The sequence below is a fragment of the Sus scrofa genome, chromosome 10 (assembly GCF_054392235.1).
Source record: "Sus scrofa isolate SSC_HxYL_T2T_F1_AM1 chromosome 10, Sscrofa_HxYL_maternal_Yorkshire_Landrace_v2.0, whole genome shotgun sequence".
NCBI classification, from domain to species: domain Eukaryota; kingdom Metazoa; phylum Chordata; class Mammalia; order Artiodactyla; family Suidae; genus Sus; species Sus scrofa.
In genome coordinates, this window is record NC_139392.1 from 38,410,033 (window position 1) to 38,434,193 (window position 24,161).

Below are 24,161 nucleotides of genomic sequence, written 5' to 3' on the forward strand. Positions count from 1 at the left end.
CAAAGTTTCAAAACCATTCACCTGAGAAAATATGTTGTCTCAAATGTGTTGTTGAAAAATTGGACATGCAAAACAAACCAAAAAATAGTGAAAAACTGAACCTCTATATAAACCTCAAACCTTACACAAAAATTGACTCCATATTGATGCTGTGAGGTTCATGTGGTGATGACATTAGTGAAACAAAGTTGGTTATATGCTTTTGGTATATCTCAAAGGAATTAACCATATTGTTCTATCTACTTTTGTATGTTTGAAGTTTTACATACTTAAAAAAGAGCAACACTTCTGCTTTTTTCCTTGCAAACACTAATTATTTCTCTCTTTAATCATCTGCCATGCTTCGCTTATAAGTCACAGATCCCTGAAATCTCAGTAGTGACATTTACTTCCACAAACACTCAGATTTTACACATTCTTCCACTTATGGTTCATTTTGAATTTCTGCATGATTATTTCATGTATAAATATCAGATTAGGAACCACTATAAAGATCAGGGGAGTGTCCATATTTTAAATGTCAAGAGAATACCTGCAAATCATAGTCTATGCACTAACTAAAAGCACTACAGGACATGTAACTAAAGACATTTGATTATTGGAGTCTTAAAAAACAAATAAACAAAGCACAGAAAAGACAAAGTGAGAGAATGTAGAGTCAGACCTAATTACAAAGGCATGTTATAGCCAGAGATGTTTTTTAGTTGCTTTCCAAAATTTTGGATGCCAGTAATGAGTTAGTTCAATTAAAAAGTGATATAGAAGAGGACTAATTCCAACAAGACAGAAAACAAAATATTTAAGAGGCACTATTTGTATTGAAGGAAAAAAATATGTTTTAGAAAGTTATTTGCAACTCCTAAAATTCAAATAGTTTAAAACTGAATGTCAAGAGAACAACATATACAAAAACTGTGTCAATGAAAGAAATAATTTCATTCCAGTCTGTGAAGGTAAGCATGAACTTTTTCATCAAAAGTGTGATTTACATTTAAATTGGTTTTCTTAGCAAATTACATCTTTAATATCAAAGTTCAGAAAGTCCAAATATTTACAGTATATTAACAGAATAATATATTAAGCTTAATAAGTTAAATCCTATTTCAGGGAACATCTACATTTTTCTGTCAGAAAATGAGTGGGATAAATTATTACAAGAATTTTGAAATGTATTGTTAGAATGTAAAAAAAGTTATTCAAATTATTGAGGCAGTTTTGAAAAAATCTAATACAATAAAACTTACTGGAGAAGGCAGTAATTGATTATTTTAAAAATAAGTTTTGTGTGTCATCAGTAGAAGAGCAGAGAGCAGACCCCAGAGAACCCTGAGTAGCCCCACAGCTGCCACTGGCCTAGTTACCATCACACACCGGGAGGACCTGCAGCTGCCACAGCAAGCCCCAGTCACCATCACAGCAACCATAAGTGTGAGCAGCCCCCCACCCCCCTCCCACCCAGGCTGCCACCACCCTCAAGGAGGGGCAGCCAGGCCTGGGCAGTTTCACATCAGCACATCAGCAGTATCTGCCAACAGGGACAAGAAGGTCATTGCAAGGAATCTTCAATGTAAGAAACATATATGGTTTCATCAAAAGGAATGACACCAAGGAAGATGTATTTGTACACCAGACTGCCATAAAGAAGAATAACTCCAGGAAGTACCTGGGCAGTGTAGGATATTGAGAGTCTGTGGAGTTTGATGTTGTTGAAGGAGAAAAAGGTACAGAGGCAGCAAATGTACAGGCCCTGCTAGAGTTCCAGAAAAAGGCAGTAAATATGAAACAAACTATAACCATTACAGAGGCTATCCATATTGCAGGGTTCCTCCATGCAATTACCAGCAGAATTGCCAGAATTGTGACAGTTGGGGAAAGAAAGAGAGATCAGAGAGCGCTCCTGAAGGCCAGGCCCAACAGCTCTGGCCCTACCAGTCCTATCGCAGTTGAAGTTTCCCATTTTATGACATGATGTGACTGGATGGGCATTGACCACAGTATTCTAACCCTCCTGTGCAGGGAAAAGTGATGGAGGGTGCTGACAAGCAGGGTGCAGGAGAACTAGGGAGAGAGTGAGACAGAATATGTATAAGGGCTATAGACCATGATTCAGCATGGACCCTCCATGCCAAAGACAACCCAGAGAGGATAGCAATAAAGAAGATAAGGAAAATCAAGAAGAAGAGACCCAAGGTCAGCAGTCACCTCAACTTCAGTATGGCCACAATTTCAATTACCAGACAGACACCCTGAAAACCCTAAACCACAAGATGACAAAGAGACAAAAGCAGATGAACAACCAGGTGAATATTCCTCTACTCTCAAGGCTGAGCAGGATGGAGCTGAGTAAATGCCATCTTACCATCTCTACCATCATCTGGTTTAGCCATCCAACAAGAAGAAATGAATACAAAATTCCAGCAATAAGAAGTGAACAAAAGTTTGGAGCTGAAGCCCTTAAGTCCTTGCTTTTTGCCTGTTGACCAGATAACTAGAACTATATGCATTATCTATGCAGCATGGATTTTTTTTTTATTTTTACATAAAGATGTTTCTTTTTGGTAATGATAAATTTGTTTGTGTGTGTGTTTAAGGTCTTGTTTTTCTCAATACACCTTTAGAGGTTTTTAAATTGTTTCATATCTGGTAAAGTAGAGATTTTTAAGAACCTAATTTTTAATTTATAAAAAAGTTTATAGCTTGATATTTTCAAAAAAAGTCAGTAAACTGAAAGCACCTGTTAATAAAGGTCTTTACTGTCATACAATAAAAAATAAATGAAAAATAAAAAATAAGTTTTGCACATAGCTATCAATGAAATAAATTATTTCTAAAGAAACACTATCTTGAAAAAGAATCTAAAATTTTAAGGTATTTAAAAAAATTCATTGGACTAATACTTTTCTGATTAAAGACATGCTACAAAATCTGACTACACATATAACTAACTGTCTTTGTCCCTATCCAAGGGAATTTAGAGCCCTAAGTTCATAAGTTAAATAAAACAGAAGCTGTCCTGTGTCCCTGAGTAAAGAACTCAACTGCAGCAAAAAGCCTCAATTAAAAGAACAAAAGAATCAAGTCCTTGTTTACTCTTCACCTTGAGGGACTTCTAGAAAAGAGGACAGTGAGTAGTTTTAATTTTAGAGTAGTATATATTAATTTCCTTTGTTCTCCTCTAGGTACAATGAAAGGATACATACATAGGGCCAAATGATAGTACAAATCTCATCTCCAATATTAGGGATGGATTTAGTGTATTAAAAAAAAGCAGGAAACCATATTTTACTAATCACTAAAGTGAATATTTTATTTCATTTATTTATTTATTTAGCTTTTATTTTTAGGGCTCCATCAGCAGCATATCGAAACACCCAGGCTAAGGGTCAAATTGGAACTGTAGCTGCTTAGCTACACCATGGTCATAGCAGTGCTGGATCCTTAACCCACTGAGAAAGGCCAGGGATAGAACCCATGTCCTCATGGATACTAGTTGGGTTCATTACCACTGAGCCACAATGGGAAGTCAGAGGTGAATATTTTAGTATGAAAATACATTGAAGAATTCTTACCTTGTGGCCTTTCTCCCACTTCCTCCCTCCCTCCTTTCCTCCCTTATTCCTCCCCTCCTGTCCCCCACTCTCTCTCATTCTTCTTTGTGTTGCTTACATTTTATATGGTCTCTGATTCTCATATTGCTTAAATATCATTTGGGAAAATAAAATGTTGACAGCCTTGGTGCTTGATATGGTGAATAATGTTCTCCATGTTGCAGAACTTATTAATTTCATTAAGACTTATTTGGAAATTAACTATAAAATCATTTAACACAAGTAGAAACTGTCCATCAGAGTTTGAAACATGTAGTGGAATTAGAATAAGATTTTTGGTCAGAAATTGTTGGGTTTGTGCACTTTTTCTTTGTAATACAATTTTTTCAAGTTTTCTGGATTATTAAAATGTTTATATTATATTAACCCAACACAGTTATAATATATAATATCTGTAAATGTTATAGACCAATATATCTTTTGAAATTGTAATAAAGCCATTCATGAAATTTTTTGCTGAAAAAAATTCCAAATTCAAAGAGATAATGCTCAATATTTTTATATTAAGGGAGTAATTTATGGTACTGTAATATCAAGAAAAGAATTCAAAATTAGATAGAAATTGCTTAATAATACTATTTCCTATATTTCAAAGCCTTTATGAAGCAATTACTTTTTAATATTCACAATACATGTGGAAATTAAAAAAAATACTGGAGTTCCCATTTTGGCAGAGTGGAAATAAATCTGACTAGTATCCATGAGGATACGGGTTTGACCCATGGCCTTGCTCAGTGGGCCAAGGATCTAAGGTTGCCATGAGCTGGTGAACTGTGATATAGGTCACAGATGCAGCTCAGATCCTGCATTGTTCTGGCTATGGAGTAGGCTGGCAGCTGTAGCTCAGATTTGAACCCTACCCTGGGAAATTCCATATGCTGTGGGTGTGGCCATTAAAAAAATGCAAAAAAAAGAAATACTTATTATTAAATTCTATTCAGAATTTTCCTCAAATCCTGTTGGAGTAAATTAATGACTCAGTTTTAGATAATTAATTTCTAATTTGTTTCTCAATTATTTGTTTTCTTCTGCTTGGTTCTTCAAAAACACTCACCTGTTAGAATATTGGAGACAAATTAAGGCAGGATTTCAGAGTTCCCTTGTGTTCCAATGGGTTAAGGATCTGATATTGTCACTGCTATGGTCATTGGGTCACTGTGGCACAGGTTCATTCTCTGGGCCATGAACTTCCACAAGCCATGGGTGCAACCAAAAAAAAGAAAAAAAAAAGAAAAGGACTTTGATGTGAGGGGAGAAGTAAATGTGAACACAAAGCACAAGAATGAGAAAAGCATATTCTACACCAATTATGCATGTTGTTGGAGGGCCCAGGAAAGGCATTGGAGTATGTTTGGAGGTCAGGGTAAAGGGCCCAAGAGGCCATCAGTGTTTGAAAGCCTTCCCCTGTGGTATAAAATTTGTCCTTTGCTTATAGAGAAAACTTTGGAAAGGTGCAGCTTTCAGAATGCAGTTGAAGCTGAAGGAAGAAAATGTTTTCGTCGTTTCCTTCTCTATACTGGATGAATTAGTAACAGTTATAATTTACTCTGATCACATGGTGGTCACCATCCACATTTCAAATCAGTCATTTAGTTCTTCATACATGTTTGAGCTTATTCATAAATACTTACCTGAAAAATTTTAACACAGACTTTTGAAAAGATATTATCAGCAGTAGAATCGGTATGATTAATTTAGATAAAATGCTATTATTAAAAATAAACTTAATTTCAGTATCAGAATACAAAATGTCTAAGTAAGATATTCAATTCTGCCTAGTCAGAAATATTAAAGCCCATCTCTGAATTTTTTGTTAGGAAAGAAAATCCATAACCCACTTGTATATTTTTAATATAGTGGTATAAATACAGGAAGTTTGAGAATTTTTTTTTACTAACATGAAGGATATGTGCATCATTAGTGGAAAATGTGAAACCATAGCTAACAGTATAATAAACAGTCCCCAGTAGAATTCAGTCTCTGGTGGACACATTTTTATAACTAGAAAAATGTTAGTGTTACAACTTTTTTTATACTGTGTTTGATATATGAGTTCTCTAGTATGTTTCAGATATTTTAGTACCCATATTTGAAAATCTTACAATTTACTTCTTGAATATGTCCTTGAGGCATTACTTTTTTATGTCTAGAAATAGTCTGGTCCTTTAGAATGTTGTCTCAGTTTTGATTAAACTTTCAAATCTGACTATTCTGGTAAAGGAAATTCATTTGATTTGTTTAAATAAAAGTGTAAAACACTAAAAGTGTAAAACACCATAAGCCTTTGCTAGAAATACATGTTTCATTTGTATTAATAGAATTTGTTTGTAAACTTAGAGGTCTGATTTTTCTCTATGCTTCTTTGTAATACTCCCTAAGTGGAAGCAACATACTTGCTCAGATCTGAATTAAAAAACTTTGTTTCTGGGAGTTCCCATTCTGGTGCAGCAGAAATTAATTCAACTGGAAACCATGAGGTTGTGTGTTCAATTCCTGGATTTGCTCAGTGGGTTAAGGATCTGGCGTTGTCCTGAGCTATGGTGTAGGTTGCAGACACACCTTGGATCTGGTGTTGCTGTGACTCTGGTGTAGGCCAGCAGCTGTAGCTCTGATTTGACCCCTAGCATGGGAACCTCCATATGCCTACGCCACTGGTGCAGTCCCCAAAAGGCAAAAAAAAAAAAAAACTTTGTTTCTTAGCATAATAGTGGCTTATTTAAGATCTTCAAAATAGCCTCCCCAAAGCATTTTTCAATTAGATGACAGTTGGTTTATTCATTAGAGGCAAGGTTTTTATTTTTAGGGGAGGTTTTTTTTTTAACTGTTCGAATTTTGGGGGTTTTTGGCACTTTGAGGAAAGAATTTCTATTTTTTTAATGTGAACCTGCACCTATTGATAGTATTCAACTTAATAAAACAAGAACTATTATATTGATATAGAGAGTGCCATATGCATATTTTTTGCTGTAATTTTCTGGGCAATTTCTTTTCTAGTCCTGAGATTTTTTTTGTGAATAGCATATGTAATTTGTAAAATTTAGGTTCACATTCAAAGTTGGAAGGTGGAAAAGTTCATGAAACTTCTGTTTCTTATGTTTTCCACTTAGTTATGTTGTTTTTTTTTTGAGGACTATAATTGGAGGTGGAAATTATAGTCCTTCTATAATTTCACTTCTTCTGAATTGTTCAAAGTGATAGCAGGAAAGCCAGGAGAGAGTTCCGAAGAAAAGATGATATTAAGGAAAGGATTTGAAACTCCTATTTATAGAAAATAAATTAGAAAGGTAATTGTTTAGCATTTCAATTTAAGTGGCTATTGAAACACACACACACACACACACACACACACACACACACTTAAAAGAATTGCTGAGGTGTTTTACATTTTTGTACTAAATCTTTGAAATCTCATGCGATTTTGGTCCTTAAAGCACATCTCAGTTTGGACCAGCCACATTTTCATTGCTCATCTCAACCTGTAGCTCATGGCTACCATCCTGGGTAGCATGGCTCTGATTGTCCTGACTTAACTTTCAGATCAGCTTATTGTTTCTTGGGAAGCCTTTCTCTGACTCACCAGGCCTGTAAGATTCCTTGGATACTCAGTCGTATTTATAGAGTCATATTCATTTCCTTTAGAGCATATATCATAGTTGTAAATTAATCTTTAATTAGTGAGATTGTTGATGTATAGACATACATGTAAGCATGTATGCCTTTTGTCGTTACACACAATGGATGCTCCATATATAGGATTTGGAATGAATTGTGCTAATCACTAGTATAAGGTCACTTGACCAGAATCACACATTTGATTTTAGAATAAGGCACTAAATACTTTCTAATTCATTTTGCTGGGGTGAGAGTGCATAAAAATATAATCAATATAAAGAGTGCTTTTAATTTTAAGTTGTTTGCTTATAGTGGTGTTTTCCTAGGTAATAGTTCTGTAAGTGATCATGTATTTTTAACTAGTAAGAACCTTTTAAACTATAAGCATATTTTAAGTTGATTTAAGACATTTGATAAAAGAAGTTTAATATTTTGAGTTCTTTTAATTTAAATTATCTGTGTTTATTTATTCTGAAAATTATAATACTGGCTTAAATTATTATAAAATAAATTTTTAAATGAATTTTTATAAGAATGAAAAATTTTATATGAAAATGGTAGTTTCTTCTTTTTAAAGAAGATTTACTGTGAGTTTGATAGGATGATTAAGCTATGTGGTCCACATATCTATTATTTAAGAGCCAACAAATTATATTTTGAATGTATTTCAGATAATTTCATGTTGTAACAATCTTGAGTATAAAAGAGAAATTAAACACTGTCCATTATATAGGTAAGTTTACATTTTTGAGTGTATTATGCAAGTAGAAGAATGAGATCCTAGTACAAAGCTTTGTAAGATTCAATTCATAGCTGATATTTGAAGGGATGCTTGGCATTTGTCCAAAGAGAGTGAGGTGTATTTCCATCAAAAGCACAGCACATAACACAAGTATGGGCTTTGTGATAGTTCCTCTAAGCAATCAGAAGTCAGTAACTCAACCTGTAGCCACAACACAGTGTGTTGTGGTGGGATGGGGTGGGAAGCAGATCTGTGAATTGGCAATGCAGATCCTTAACCCACTGAGTGAGGCCAGGGATCAAACCCACATCCTCATGAATACCACTTGGGTCCTTAACCCACTGAGCCACATTGGGAGCTCCAAATAATGAATTTATTAATTGTAGTAACTGTTAATTTAGTAATTACAGTAAATTTGTTGGCATCATTTTTTATAGAGAGGGACAGAAAATATAAAAGGCCTTTTTTTAGGCCAAAAAGAGCTTGGTCATTCCAAGACCAGAAGTAAACTTCAGTTGCAGGGTAGCTAAGCTCCTTGACTAGGCTGCAGAGCACAGGTGATGGAATGTAAAGTAGGAGTTTATTTGGCAGAAAAGGATAAAATAGGGGAAGACCTTTGATTAAAACAAAACTATCATACCTCTGAGATGTTTACTGGGAAGCCAGTCTGTTTACACTCTGCTCAGGATAATGTGGTGGAGATGATGAGAGGGAACTGGAGTGTTGATGCAGTCAGGTCAGCCTATGGCTGATTGTTGAATCCAGGTGTCAGGTGTGGGGTTCATTACGCTACTGATCTTTTGTCTATACCACTGGCCCTTGAATAGTTGTGGGCATTAGGGGAACTAACCCTCTGCACAAAAACCACTCTCACCAATAGTAAGTCATCTGTGTCCTTGGCTGTTCCACAAATTGTGGTCATACTTACTGCATAGGGTTTACTAATGAAAAAATGTGTGTAAATGGGCCCACATAATTCAAGGGTCAGCTGTACTCAAATGTTCCTATAATGAAAAGAGTCACCAGCTACCAACAGTAACTTATAAAGTAAGTCATCAAGCATGAGTTTCTAAAAAATAAGAGCTTTGTATAGTAATGCTCATAGAAGGACAAAAGTTTTAAAAATTATTATTTGTCAAAGCAAGTATAATTTGTTTGTCTTAGTAATAAACATGATACATCCAGTGATTTAAAAGAATTTCTTTTATAAATTACATTTTTCTTTAAACCTTGGGGTAATTACTGTTTTGTGTGTGTTGTGTGTTTAGGACTGCACCTGTGGCGTGTGGAGGTTCCCAGGCTAGGGGTCTAACAGGAGCTGTAGCCACTGGCCTAAGCCACAGTCACAAGAGATGCAAGCCATGTCTGCAACCTATACCACAGCTCACAGCAATGCTGGATCCTTAACCCATTGAGCAAGGCCAGAGATTAAACTGCATCCTCATGGATACTAGTCAGATTGGTTTCTGCTCAGCAACAATGGGAACATTGATAAAGGAGCAACTTCAAGAGTGGAATGCAAAAGTAGTCATGATTGGGTAGTGCAAATTCTCATCTGGTTCCTACAGATTTGTGGTGGTGAGGGTTATGTTTAATTTTACATGAGGTAAAAGAATCATTAAGCATATATAATCTGATTCGAATTGCAGCTGTTTGTATTTCCTCTGAGAGAACTTTCTTACCTAATACAGAAAGGGGATGCTTTGTAGACCCACTGACCCTCCTTTTGTCCCTGACCTGTCACTGAGCTGCTGTAGCTCTCCTCTGGTAAGTGAATGAATGCAATGACAGTGCAGATGCTGAATAATTTTGCTTGAAAACCAGGACCCATGGAATTCAGTAGCATGGCTGCTCTTGCTTTTGCCTCTACTGCCAAAAGACATGCAAAAATATCTGCTTCTCTCATGGAGAATTTAAAAGCACATCAAATGAATATTCATGTAAAACATGTACACCTAATGCAGTTCTTAGTTTGTATGGACCCTTTATATTTTCAGTCTTAAAAATGATGAGGTTATCTTACTTCCCCAAATATTTAGAAGATAATATATTTAGATTTTTTTGTAGTCTACTCTATAAAGTATTTGGTTTAAAAGACTATGTTCTGTGTGACTGTTGATGGCTCAGATGGTGAATAGGGCCAGATCAGACTGGTCACAAGTGCACTTTAGCAAAGGGGACTCCTGGTTCATCTGTTATTTATCTTTGAAAAAGTGTGCCAAGTTCTTCTGCATTTACTTAGAAATTCATCTTTATAGTATAGGAGATATTGGAAGATATTATACATAGATGCATTTTGATTTAAATGAGTTCCCATCATGGCACAGTGGCAACAAATCTGACTAAGAACAATGAGGTTGTGGGTTCAATCCCTGGCCTTGCTCAGTGGATTAAGGATTTTGCATTGCCATGAGCTGTGGTGTAGGTTGCAGAGATGGCTCAAATCTACCATTGCTGTGGCTCTGGTGTAGGCTGGCAGCTCTACCTCTGGTTAGACCCCTAGCCTGGAAATGTCCATGTTCCATAGGTTTTGCTCTAAAAAGACAAAAGACAAAAAAAATAGAATCATAGTGTAATTGTTGGGACCACATTGTACTGATTTAACCTCTTCCCATTTTTTTTCTTATTTATTATGGTAAAATTATAATGATTATCATGTTTTGCTTAATATCACATTCTTATTCATTATTTAAATGTTACTAGTAAAACAGGGAATTAAAGCCATTGCTAGTTTATTTCTTTTCTTCTTACTAGAGCCTGAAGAGTCATTCTTTGTTAAGAAACTGTACAGTGTAATGTATTTACTACATAGTGTTACAGGGATCATATATAATTTAAAAGAAAAAAAATTGAGAGTATCACTTATTACCACCAGCATCACTATTACCATAATTGATCAAATATGCTTGAGGAAACCCAATCTATCTTTAGTGAAGGACTATTATCTCTTTACAAAGATTCAATGATTAGCAATATATAGATGACTTTTAAAAATCTCAGCTCTGATAAATCCACAAAACTAGTGTTTGACATTATCAAGGAAATTAAAGAGGATGAAAAGAAAGGAAAGATATTCCATGCTCCTGGGTTGGAAAAAATTAATATTGAAAAAATGTCCATACTACCCAAAGCAATCTACATATTCAGTGCAATCCCTATCAAATCACACATGACATTTTTCACAGAACTAGAACAAAAAATCCAAAAAATATTTGAAACCACAAAAGACCCAGAATTGCCAAAGTAGTCCTGAGGAACAAACACCAACAGGACACATAACTCTCCCAGACTTCAGGCAATATTACAAAGCCATAGTAATCAAGGCAGTGTGGTACTGGTACCAAAACAGACATACAGACCAATGGAACAGAATAGAGAACATAAAAATAAACCCAGACACATATGGTCAATTAATCTTTGACAAAGGAGGCAAGAACATAAAATGGGAAAAAGACCATCTTTTCAGCAAGTATTGCTGGGAAACCTGGACAGCTGCATGCAAATCAATGAAACTGGAACACACCATCACAACATGCACAAAAATATACTCAAAATGGCTGAAAGACTTAAATATGTCAAGACACAATCAAACTCCTGGAAGAGAACATAGGCGAAACATTCTCTGACATCTGCAAATGTTTTCTCAGGTCAGTCTCTCAAAGAAACAGAAATAAATGCAAAAATAAACCAATGCAACCTAACCAAACAAACAAGCTTTTGCACAGCAAAGGAAACCAAAATTAAAACAAAAAGACAATTTACAGAATGGGATAAAATATTTTCAAATGATGCAACTGACAAGGGCTTAATCTTCAAAATATACAAACAACTTAAACAAGTCAACAGCAAAAAAAGCCAAGAAACCAATGGAAAAATGGGCAAAAGACTTGAAGTGACATTTCACAAAAAATATACAGATGGCCAACAAGCACAGAAACATGCTCAATATCAATGATTATTAGAGAATTGCAAATCAAAACTACCATGAGATATCACCTCAAGCCAGTCAGAATGGTTGCCATTAATAAGTCCACAAATAACAAATGCTGGAGGGGGTGTGGAGAAAAGGGAACCCTCCTGCACTCTCAGTGGGAATGTAAATTGGTACAACCACTATGGAGAACAGTATGGAGGTATTTTAGAAAACAGTCCATTGAACTAACATATGACCCAGCAATACCACCACTGGGTATATATCCAGACAAAACTTTCCTTGTAAAAGACACATGCACCTGCATGTTCATTGCAGCAACATTCACAATAGCCAAGGCATGGAAGAAACCCAAATGTCCATCAACAGATGATTGGAAGGACAGTCATCCAATTGATGATTGAACGGACAATTAGGAAGATGTGGTATATATACACATGGAATACTACACAGCCCTAAAACCGAACAAAATAATGCCATTTGCAGCAACGTGTATGGAAGTAGAGACTATCATACTAAGTGAAGTAAGTCAGAAAGAGAAAGACAAATACCATATGATATCACTTATAACTGGAATTTAATATATGGCACAAATGAACCTTTCCACAGAAAAGAAAATCATGGAAATGGAGAATAGATTTGTGATTGCCAAGGGGGAGGGTGATGGAGTGGGTGGATTGGGAACTTGGGGTAAATAGATGCAGAGTATTGTCTTGGGAATGGACAACCAATGAGATCTTGCTGTATAGCACTGGGAACCATGTAGAGTCACTTATATAAAAAGAATGTATAGATATATATGCAACTGGGTCAACTTGTACAGTAGAAAATTGAGAGAACATTGTAAACCAGCTATAATGGAAAAAATAAAAATCATTGTAAAAAATAAAATGAAAAATATTGAGAGCTATTCTAAGCATGAATCGTCCCAGGTGCATGAGGATATTTTAGTAATGTTGAGAGAGTTTCATGGAAGTTGTTTGTCTTATCCAGGACCTTGCCTTGGGCATTGGTATCCTCAAAGTTTTCTTTAGATGATGATTAAATTGGTACCAATAGCAATGACACATCTCATTACTACATCGTAACTGTTTCTGAAGAGTTTCATAGAGTTGTCGTCTGTTACAGACAGTCATTTTATTTATTTATTTTTTCCCACTGTACAGCAAGGGGGTCAGGTTATCCTTACATGTATACATTGCAACTACAGTTTTTCCCCCACCCTTTCTTCTGTTGCAACATGAGTATCTAGACATAGTTCTCAATGCTATTCAGCGGGATCTCCTTGTAAATCTATTCTAGGTTGTGTCTGATAAGCCCAAGCTCCCGATCCCTCCCACTCCCTCCCTCTCCCATCAGGCAGCCACAAGTCTCTTCTCCAAGTCATATAAATCCACAAATAACAAGTGCTGGAGGGGCTGTGGAGAAAAGGGAACCCTCCTGCACTGCTGGTGGGAATGTAAACTGGTATAGCCACTATGGAGAACAGTTTGGAGATACCTTAGAAATCTATACATAGAACTTCCATATGACCCTGCAATCCCACTCTTGGGCATCTATCCGGACAAAGCTCTACTTAAAAGAGACACATGCACCCGCATGTTCATTGCAGCACTATTCACAATAGCCAGGACATGGAAACAATCCAAATGTCCATCGACAGATGATGGGATTCGGAAGAGGTGGTATATATACACAATGGAATACTACTCAGCCATAAAAAAGGATGACATAATGCCATTTGTAGCAACATGGATGGAACTAGAGAATCTCATCCTGAGTGAAATGAGCCAGAAAGACAAAGACAAATACCATATGATATCACTTATAACTGGAATCTAATATCCAGCACAAATGAACATCTCCTCAGAAAAGAAAATCATGGACTTATTTTGAAATAAATGTTAATTTTAGAAGTATAATCTTGATTTCCTGGTACCCATATATCTATCTAGCACCACACACACACACACACACACACTTTGTTGTTTTCTGAGCAAGTGTCCAGAGATATAAACATGTTTTCTTACATGATGATTTTACCATGGTTTTACTATATTTTTTCAAATCTGCACTCATGGCGCATGGATGTTCTCAGGGTAGGGGTCAAATTAGAGCTGTAGCCACCAACCTATGCCACAGCTACAGCAATGCCATATTCAAGCCACATCTGTGACCCACATCACTGCTCACAGCAATACTGGCTCCTTAACCCACTGAATGAGGCCAGGGATTGAATCCGTGTCCTCATGCATACTCGTTAGATTCAATTACACTGAGCCATGATGGGAAATCCAAGATTTTACTATTCTTGAGGAAGGACTTTGTTAAGGATACATTTGAAGATTGCTTTTCATACCAGCTTTCATTCTATTGACCTTAGAAAAAATGTACAGTAGCTTTTCAGGATCATTGCCTATCTATTCTTATTGAAATGTATCTTTGGGGTTTTTAAATGCATTTATTTTATACTTGTGACTTTATTATTTACTTTAAATAAAGAAAAAGAAATAAAAATGAAATTTTAAGTGAAATCCCTTTTATCTATTAATGGTATATATTAGAATGACTAAGAATATTTTGGGTGTTTATTTTTTAATGAATTGTGTTATATTTGAGTCTGGATAATTATGCTTTATAGGTGGAGAGTTGGCAAAGTAAAAATAACTGCAAGTGATGAGCAATGAATTCATGGGATTTTACAGCAGGAAAACAAGGGGGAAGTAACCTGATCTAGTCCTTTGTTTTGCAGAGGGAAAGTAGGCCTAGGGAGAGAATGTAACAAGCTTTCCTTGGTCAGAGGCTTGGAGACACATGAAATAGCACCCAGAGTCTGATGATCTCAAGAAGCCATCAGCAACACCATAACTGCCAGAAAGGTCATTTATACATGTACATCATATGGATCACTAGAGCTGTTTCTAGACTTAATAAAGACAAATGTCACTAAAGTAGCATACATAGTAGTCAAAATAGAGAAAATGTCAAAGTTGATTTCTAGCTTAGAGGATAAAAAGAAGCAAAATTTTTTAAATTATGGGGGAAAATGTAGAACTATTTTAAATAAACAATTGCATATAACTATGCATCATTCTCCAATTGTCTGCCTTTTATTTTCCTTTTTTTAAATTTAGAAACTCAGCATACCTATGGATATGTACTGAATTATGGTATAGATTTTTCTGTACTTGGATACAAATTTCCTTTTTACTATTGCCACTTCTGAAGGGTGTAAAGTTTAAAAAAATATTTTTATTAAGTAAGTACATTTGAAGGGTATTTATAAGATACCTGAAGATTATAAGGAATAATTCAGTGCACCTGTAAGTAAACTTGTGAACACACCACTGGATCTGACAGCTGGCTTTACCATTACCTGTGTGCCCCCATCCAACCTCCTCCTGACCCCCCTCTCAGGTGCCCTTTGTGAGACCATGACCTGGCTTTCTGTTGCCCTTGTTGTCTGTAAGTCACATTAATGGAATACCTACCTCTTCCCCGTGCATCTTGTATACCCACTATGTACTTACACTGTCTTTTGGAGCCTGGACCCTGTTGTCTGAGGTAATGCTGCTTGCACAGCTCTGCTGATTGTTCATCCCGCTGCAGATGAACACCTGTCCCAACACTACTCAGAGTTGTAATCTGGAGCCTGCCCTGGGGGCAGGTTGCCTGTGTGGAGACTGTTTATATCATTTCTAATGGCTGGTGCAGAAGGCTGTATTTATGGCAATGTTGAAATGGTCCATTTATTCTGTATTCTCACCCACATTGACAATGATTTTTGCCTACATGGTAGTGTGAAGTGTTAAAAGGCCTTTGTCATTTACCAGGGATGTTTTGTATTTTTTCAGGTGCTTCTTGGTTTTGGCAAATTCCTGGTCAAGTCATTGTAAAAGTTCTTACTGAATAGTTAATTTTTGAAAACTAGCCTATAGCACTGCTAATGTAGTCAGGACAGCATCCCAAGGCCAGTTACTTCGTGCACTGCCTATAAGTGTCTTCTCAGCTTCTTTTCTCATTCTCTTTGCCTTTGGAAGGGTTAACATTTTCCACTTTCATTGCGTCAAATCCATCTTCCAATACCCTCATTCCAAACATCCTGAAAATATTAGCCCAAGATTTCTTTCAAGCTATGAGGTTTTTGTCTTCACGATGAAGCCTAGAGCATACCTGTAATGGTATACTTGTGTAATGTGAGAAGAAACAGTCATGTTGTTGTGGGTTTTGTTTGTTTGTTTCTTCGTGGTGGTGTTTACTTTCTTGATCAAATACTTGAGCAACATTTTTTGGAAAAGTCCTTATTCTGGTCTGTTAACTTTTCCATAACTTAAGATTTCAGGTTTTTGCTCTGTCTAAGCTTGCTTCTCTATGTTTTCAGTTAATTTAGGGAGCTGTTGCTAACACTACACTGTCTTCTTTACTATAGATTTACAATCACTCATGATCTGGTAAGATAACGACGTTCAACTTCTAATTCAGGAGTTTCTTGGACCATTAGATTTGATAAACATTTTAGAATCAGCTTCTCGGATTACCCAAAATCCTATCGGGATTTCCGTTGGATTGGAAAAATCAACATTGTAAAAATGGCCATACTACCCAAAGAAATCTACAGATTCAATGCAATCCCTATCAAATTACCCAGGACATTTTTCACAGAACTACAAAAAACAATCCAAACATTTCATATGGAACCACAAAAGACCCAGAATCGCCAAAGCAATCCTGAGAAACAAAAACCAAGCAGGAGCCATAACTCTCCCAGACTTTAAGCAATATTACAAAGCCAGTCATCAAAACAGTGTGGTACTGGTATCAAAAAAGACAGACAGACCAATGGATCAGAATAGAGAACCTGGAAATAAACCCTGACACCTATGGTCAATTAATCTTTGACAAGGGAGGCAAGAACATAAAATGGGAAGAAGAAAGTCTATTCAGCAAGCATTGCTGGGAAACCTGGACAGCTGCATGCAAGCAATGGAGTTAGAACACACCCTCACACCATGCACAAAAATAAACTCAAAATGGCTTCAAGCCTTAAATATAAGACAGGGCACCATCAAACTCCTAGAAGAGAACATAGGCAAAACACTCTCTGACATCAACCTCATGAAGATTTTCTCAGGTCAGTCTCCCAAAGCAATAGAAATAAGAGAAAAAATAAACCCATGGGACCTAATCAAACTGAAAAGCTTTTGCACAGCAAAGGAAACCCAAAAGAAACCCAAAAGACAACTTACAGAATGGGAGAAAAGAGTTTCAAATGATGCAATGGACAAGGGCTTAATCTCCAGAATATATAAGCAGCTTATACAACTCAACAGCAAAAAAGCCAATCAATCAATGGAAAAATGGGCAGAAGACCTGAATAGACTGTTCTCCAAGGAGGATATACAGATGGCCAGCAAACACATGAAAACATGCTCAACATCGTTGATTAGAAGAGAAATGCAAGTCACCGGTCAGAATGACCATCATTAATAACTCCACAAATAACAAGTGCTGGAGGGGCTGTGGAGAAAAGGAAACCCTCCTGCACTGTTGGTGGGAATAGAAACTGGTACAGCCACTCTGGAGAACAGTTTGGAGATACCTTAGAAACCTATACATAGAATTTCCATATGGCCCCACAATCCCACTCTTGGGCATATATCTGGACAAAACTCTACTTAAAAGAGACACATGCAGCTGCATGTTCATTGCAGCACTATTCATAATAGCCACGACATGGAAACAACCCAGATGTCCATCAACAGATGATTGGATTTGGAAGAGGTGGTATATATACACAATGGAATACTACTCAGCCATAAAAAGAATGACATAATGCCATTTGCAGCCACATGCATGGAACTAGAGACTCTCATCCTGAGTGAAATGAGTCAGAAAGACAAAGACAAATACCATATGATATCACTTATAACTGGAATCTAATATCCAGCACAAATGAACATCTCTTCAGAAAAAAAATCATGGACTTGGAGAAAAGACTTGTGGCTGCCTGATGGGAGGGGGAGGGAGTGTGAGGGATCGGGAGCTTGGAGTTATCAGATACAACTTAGAATAGATTTACAAGGAGATCCTGCTGAGTAGCATTGAGAATTATGTCTAGATACTCATATTTCAACAGAACCAAGGGTGCAGAAAAAATGTATACATGTAAGAGTAACCTGATCCCCATGCTGTACAGTGGGAAAAATTATATATATATTAAAGAAAAATCTTATCACCAAAATTGGAAAAAAAAAAATGCTGGTGGTTTTTTTTTTTTACCCTCCATGTTGTGTGAACATCAAGTAACTTTTCTAATCTTCAAAAATAATACATGACCATTATCTCAGCTAAAAGTGAACCAGCTCCTCTTCCAACATGCTGATTTTTCTGTAACTTTAATCATCTAGTGTACATAATGTAACTTCTACGAAATCTGGTTTTCATAACTCTATATATATACACTAGTTATTATAATTACAATGAACAAAGCTTAATTCTTCTGAATTTTAAACAGATTTCCACACAACATGAAATACTCCTCTGAAACTAACTATTCTTTGTATCATGGGATTAACTTGTGAATGGAGTGTGGTTTAAAGAAATCATCAAGTATTATGAAAATCCCAAACAATTCAACTTTTAAGTTGCAAGTTCTCATGAACGTTCTGACAATATTTTTTATTGTAATATTATATTTACTCTGTGAAATCTAACACCTATACTATGCATAGCTATTCAGGCTTTAGTGTTTCAATTTGCCTGAGTCATTTTTTTCACCTTTAATGGACACAAAGTTATCTTAGAGGTGAAGACTGTGGCCCTTTCCATTCTTGGGATCAATATGGATCCAAAATTACAGTACAATTAATATATGCTTAGTATTTGATGTTGGTTGAATGAAGTAAATGAACTCTAAACTTTTTAGCTGCCCTTCCTCCAGTTCCATACTGAGAATTATATAGTTGCTCTAATTGAACAGGATTTGCAATAAAATACATCTTCATTCAATGTCTTGCATTATGAGATCAGATATCAGTAGTTATGAGAAAATTATGGACAAAATTATCAGAGATATTTAAGTTTTATCATCATGTCCCACATCAGGCTGCAATGAAAGAGATACATTTTTAAGATGGTGTATATATCATTAAATATTGGGATTTACTGGGTTTAATCACATAACAATGATATTTTAATGTATGTTCTTTCATATAACTTAAGTGAAACTAAAAGATACTTAGATACTTTGATCCTGGTTTAGAGTCCCTTGCTCAAGTCTTTGATAAAAAATTGATTTCATAGCTCATTAGTTATTCTGTTGAACTTAAGAAAAATTTGAAAAAAATAAAAAGTCATATTTCACATGTTAGAGTCTTTCATATATAATTAATACTTTAATAAAACCCATTTGAATGCATCTTAAATTTGAATTTTGTAATCTGACCATGTTCATATAGTTGAACAAGACATGAATAGATATCTTGGTCAATCTTCGTAATCCTTTGATTTGAAGGATAAAATTAATTTTCTAGGTCACACTAGGTGGTAAATCTGAGATTTTGATATAAGGATTTAGAGTTCTAATATAATTTATCTTACACATAGTGCTTCTCCAAACACGAGTTAAATAAAGATTAGAATCATTATAAAGCTGAAGTTTCCCAAAAAGTATGTCAGTTAACATATATATTTTAATGGATTCCTTTAGTAGATAACCTGTGGGTGAATTTTTTAAAATTTATGTATTTTTATTTTCATTTTCTTTCTTTCTATCTATCACCTAAGTCCTATTTTGTATATGACTCTCTTGTGTATATATTTTGTATGTAATATATGGATTCGTGAAAGAAAAAGTATAGACAATAAATTTTGATTATTTATTTATTACTTACTTATTGGCTGTGCCTGAGGTATGTGAAAGTTCCTAGGCCAGGGAACAAAACTGCAACAATAGTGAACTAAGCCACTGCAGTGACAAAGCCAGATACTTGACCTAATTTACCATAAGATAATTCCAAAATTTTTAAAATGTAAATGTATTTTTAATGTTCAAACAATACTTAATGAATTTTAATGCTAATAATTGTTTGTTTTATGATATGTTACTAATATAACCATTCAAACTAGAATTTTTATAATACATTCATGTATGTATATATGTTTTCATGAGTAATACGTCAGTGGTCTGAATTAACAAATATATCAATATTTGGCTTAATTATATATTTGTACCATATAATTCTCTAAGGAGTAAATGAGACTTTTTTTTGTCTTTTTTTTTTTTTACCTTTTCTTGAGCCACTTCCATGGCATATGGAGTTTCCCAGGCTAGGGGCCTAATCGGAGCTGTAGCCACTGGCCTATGGCAGAGCCACAGCAATGCAGGATCCAAGCCACTTCTGCAACCCACACCACAGCTCATGGCAATGACAGATCCTAAACCAACTGAGCAAGGCCAGGGAATGAACCCACAACCTCATGGTTCCTAGTCAGATTCGTTAATCGCTGCACTGCGATAGGACTTTTTTTTAAGTTTGGTAACCCCACATTTAAAAAAGGTATTATTTCTACATATTAAGAAAAAATTTTACATGAATCTGGGAGGAAATTTCTGAAAAAATAAAAATACATGACTATTTTCCTTTGAATGGTAGTTTTAAGCTGATTTGCTCATTTTCTGTTATTCAGAAGCCTCAAAATAACAAAAATATAAGTGTTTCATGGTAAGAAATCATTGGTAGGTCATTGGATTAAACTTAGTCCTATGCACAGTAGATTTTTCACTCTTTATTTTGATCTATAACACCCAAAGGAAAAACTAGAGTCACCATGCAGAAATCTTGCTTCTAAATATAATAAATATAATATTTAATTGTTTCAATGATAGAGGCTTAATATATAGATACTGGTGACTCTAACATTTTGATTGTTATGCACCTTTCTTTCTTCATACTCCACAAAATAAGCAACAATCTGAAGGCACAGGGGAAAAAAAGCAATAATTAAACACTATGTTTTGGCTTTTAGAGTGGTTTACTTCTTTAGAAATAGCTTCTATAAATAGTTTATCTATTGTCAAGAGTTATTAAGAGTCAGCCCTTTGGATACAAAAATTCTACTTCCTTTTGTTCAATCAATTGTAGAGCAAATGAACTGGAAAAACAGTAATTTCCAGATTTTCAAAAATTTTGATTTCAGTGAGTCAGCAACTATTTACATAGAATTTACACTGCATTGGTAATTTAAAGTAAGTGGGAAGAAGTGTATGTAGGTTATATATACCATTACCCTACTTTAATAAGAACCTTGAGCATCCTTTCATTTGGTTATGGGGGAGAGGGGTTCTGGAACCACCCCACCCCCCTGAGGGATAACTGTATTTTATAGTAATTACAGAAACTTCATAAGCAACTATGATATTTTAAAGGAATAACCATAAATAAATTTTGACATTATTATGTCTCAAATAATCCAAAAGATAATAATAATCCAAAATCCAAAGGATTTTGTAGGAATAGTGAGTACAATTATAGACAATAAATTTAATTAGCATTAGGTTAAAATTTAAAATGAATGACAGTAACATAACCTGCATTGGCAAAAAAATGTACAATTTGCTTTTATGTGTTTCAAGAAATAAAACTATGAAACGAAAAACAAAAAAAAAAAAAACCCAGTAATCTGTATTTTTTCCCAAAATTTGTGCATTTATCTCCAGAATAGTCTGTTCATTACAATCAGAAATATAATGAGATCACAACCAATAAAGAGAACATAAAATGATTTGGTTGGAAAAACCTGTCTCATATGACTAGTTGAAAAGTAAATCCCAACAATCTGGGACATTTTAAAGTAAAATAATTTTCACATTGATTATATTCAATACAATCTTGTGATGTAGGAGTATTTGTTCCCATTTTACCAATTGTAAACTTCCTGCATGTTGCAGAAAATCTAGGATTAGCATTCAAATATGTACTTTTGATTATAATATTTTGTATAAAAATTCCTATATTCATTTTTCTTTGTGAATTCTAAGATGATATGGCATGAAAATAAGAGGTGGTATATTTAACAGAAAATAAACTGGAAATTAAATCCAATGTACATAAATTGACACTATTTTAAATATGACATACTTAACCATAACAAAATTAAATAATGTCTTCAATTTATTTATACAAGGTAATACATCCACTTTGACTCGAATTTATCATTGGTGCCTGTTTCTTCAGTGCCTGAATCTCTTCTTACAAGGTCTTATATTGCATAAGACCCACCCCACCCCAAAGCCATAATTGTCAGTTAATTGCCTCTTCAAAACTCTATTTGCAAAAACAATTATATTCTGAGTTACTGGGGCTTAAGACTTCAGCCTGCAAGTATTGGATTTATTTGTATACAAGCACACACACAAACATGTTTGCATACATGCATGTGAACATGTGCATAGGCATATGTATGTTTAATCTTAACATTGAATGTATAGTGTTATCTTTCTTCTCCATATAACTCCAATTGGATAGGCTCCAATTGCAATTATAAGTTACCCTCCAATTATATCTGATGAGCCTGAGCAATTACCATCTCATGTATATCAAAATTACAGCTCACTTTGCATGGTGTCATTGGCATCTGACTCCAGATTAAATCACTTTGCTTCATCCATATATCTACACATTTACAGCAAATGAATCCCAGACTTTAATTCAGAGACCTCAGATTCTGTGTTCAAGTTCCTGGTGTCATGACCATGCTATCTGAGAGGATATATTTCTTTTGCTTTTATTTTTTCAATCAAAGCACAGACACTAAACCCATTCTGTATTTCTTCACAGCATACAGAGACTAGACATTAAGATTTATCAAGATCGTATTTAAATTTAAAAATGACAAGACCCGGAGTTCCTGTCGTGGCACAGTGGTTAACGAATCTGACTAGGAACCATGAGTTTGTGGGTTTGGTCCCTGCCCTTGCTCAATGGGTTAATGATCCGACGTTGCCGTGAGCTGTGGTGTAGGTTGCAGACACGGCTCAGATCCCGCATTGCTGCGGCTCTGGCCTGGGCCAGTGGCTAGAGCTCTAATTGGACTCCTAGCCTGGAAACCTCCATATGCCACAGGAGCGGCCCAAGAAACAGCAAAAAGTCAAAAAATAAATAAAATAAATAAAAAATAAAATAAAAATGACAAGACCTATCATCATGGGTTTTCCTGATGGTTCTGACTCATCTTTGGCTCTGGTCTATTGGTTCTGACTTTCTTGAGAACCCTGACTAATGCAGACTTTGCTACTGAGAATAGCTCTAGAGAATCAGAATTTTAAGGATTAATTACCTAAATGTGGTTGGCTGCCTAAGATGATTAAGCATTATTATTATCTAAAAACACTAATGATAATTTCTAGTGATATTCTACTTGTCTTCACTGATAGTCTATGGCATGGTCTGAAAATAGATATATGAAATTATTACAATTGAATATTTGTAATAAAGTAGAAGGAGCAAGGATCTGGGGGGGCTAGATGTCTGATATTTTCACACATTTTTAATCTGGCTAATGAATATAATGAAGTTGACTTCCTGATTCTGAAGTCATTGAGCAATTTAAAGGAATGGAAATGATAAGCACATGGATTCAATTTCCCAACTTAAGAGCCACATAAATAGCTTCAGTTTCAGTGCCTGCTCTTATCTTCAGTAGCTGCAGAAATGAGTTTTCTGAAAACACAACCCAGTATCACTCATCCTTGCAGACTATGTACTGTTAAAATGAGGGCAGGGAGTTCCCGTAGTGGCGCAGTGGTTAACGAATCCGACTAGGAACCATGAGGTTGCGGGTTCGGTCCCTGCCCTTGCTCAGTGGGTTAACGATCCGGCGTTGCCGTGAGCTGTGCTGTAGGTTGCAGACGAGGCTCGGATCCCGCGTTGCTGTGGCTCTGGCATAGGCCAGTGGCTACAGCTCCGATTCGACCCCTAGCCTGGGAACCTCCATATGCCGCGGGAGCGGCCCAAAGAAATAGCAAAAAGACAAAAAAAAAAAAAAAAAAAAAATGAGGGCAGTGATAGTAGGAAAAAAATGAAATCCTTAAAACTGTTACAAGAACATGTGAAAAGTCCCTGATGAAGTTAAGACATTGATCCTCTAAATTTTGATGTCTATATTTCCTACATAAGCAGTGTTACCATTCTGATTACTCTGTTGGAGATAACTGAAGATAAAGCAGATAACTCTGCAATGGCTGAGGGAAGTGTTATGACCTCTTCTG

At 35.5% G+C, this 24,161-nt stretch overlaps 1 pseudogene; it reads left to right on the forward strand.

Annotated features, from left to right (window-relative positions):
- The first annotated feature begins 920 nt into the window (after window positions 1-920).
- Window positions 921-2,347, forward strand: LOC100513107 (Y-box-binding protein 1 pseudogene; annotated as a pseudogene).
- The last annotated feature ends 21,814 nt before the right edge of the window (window positions 2,348-24,161 follow it).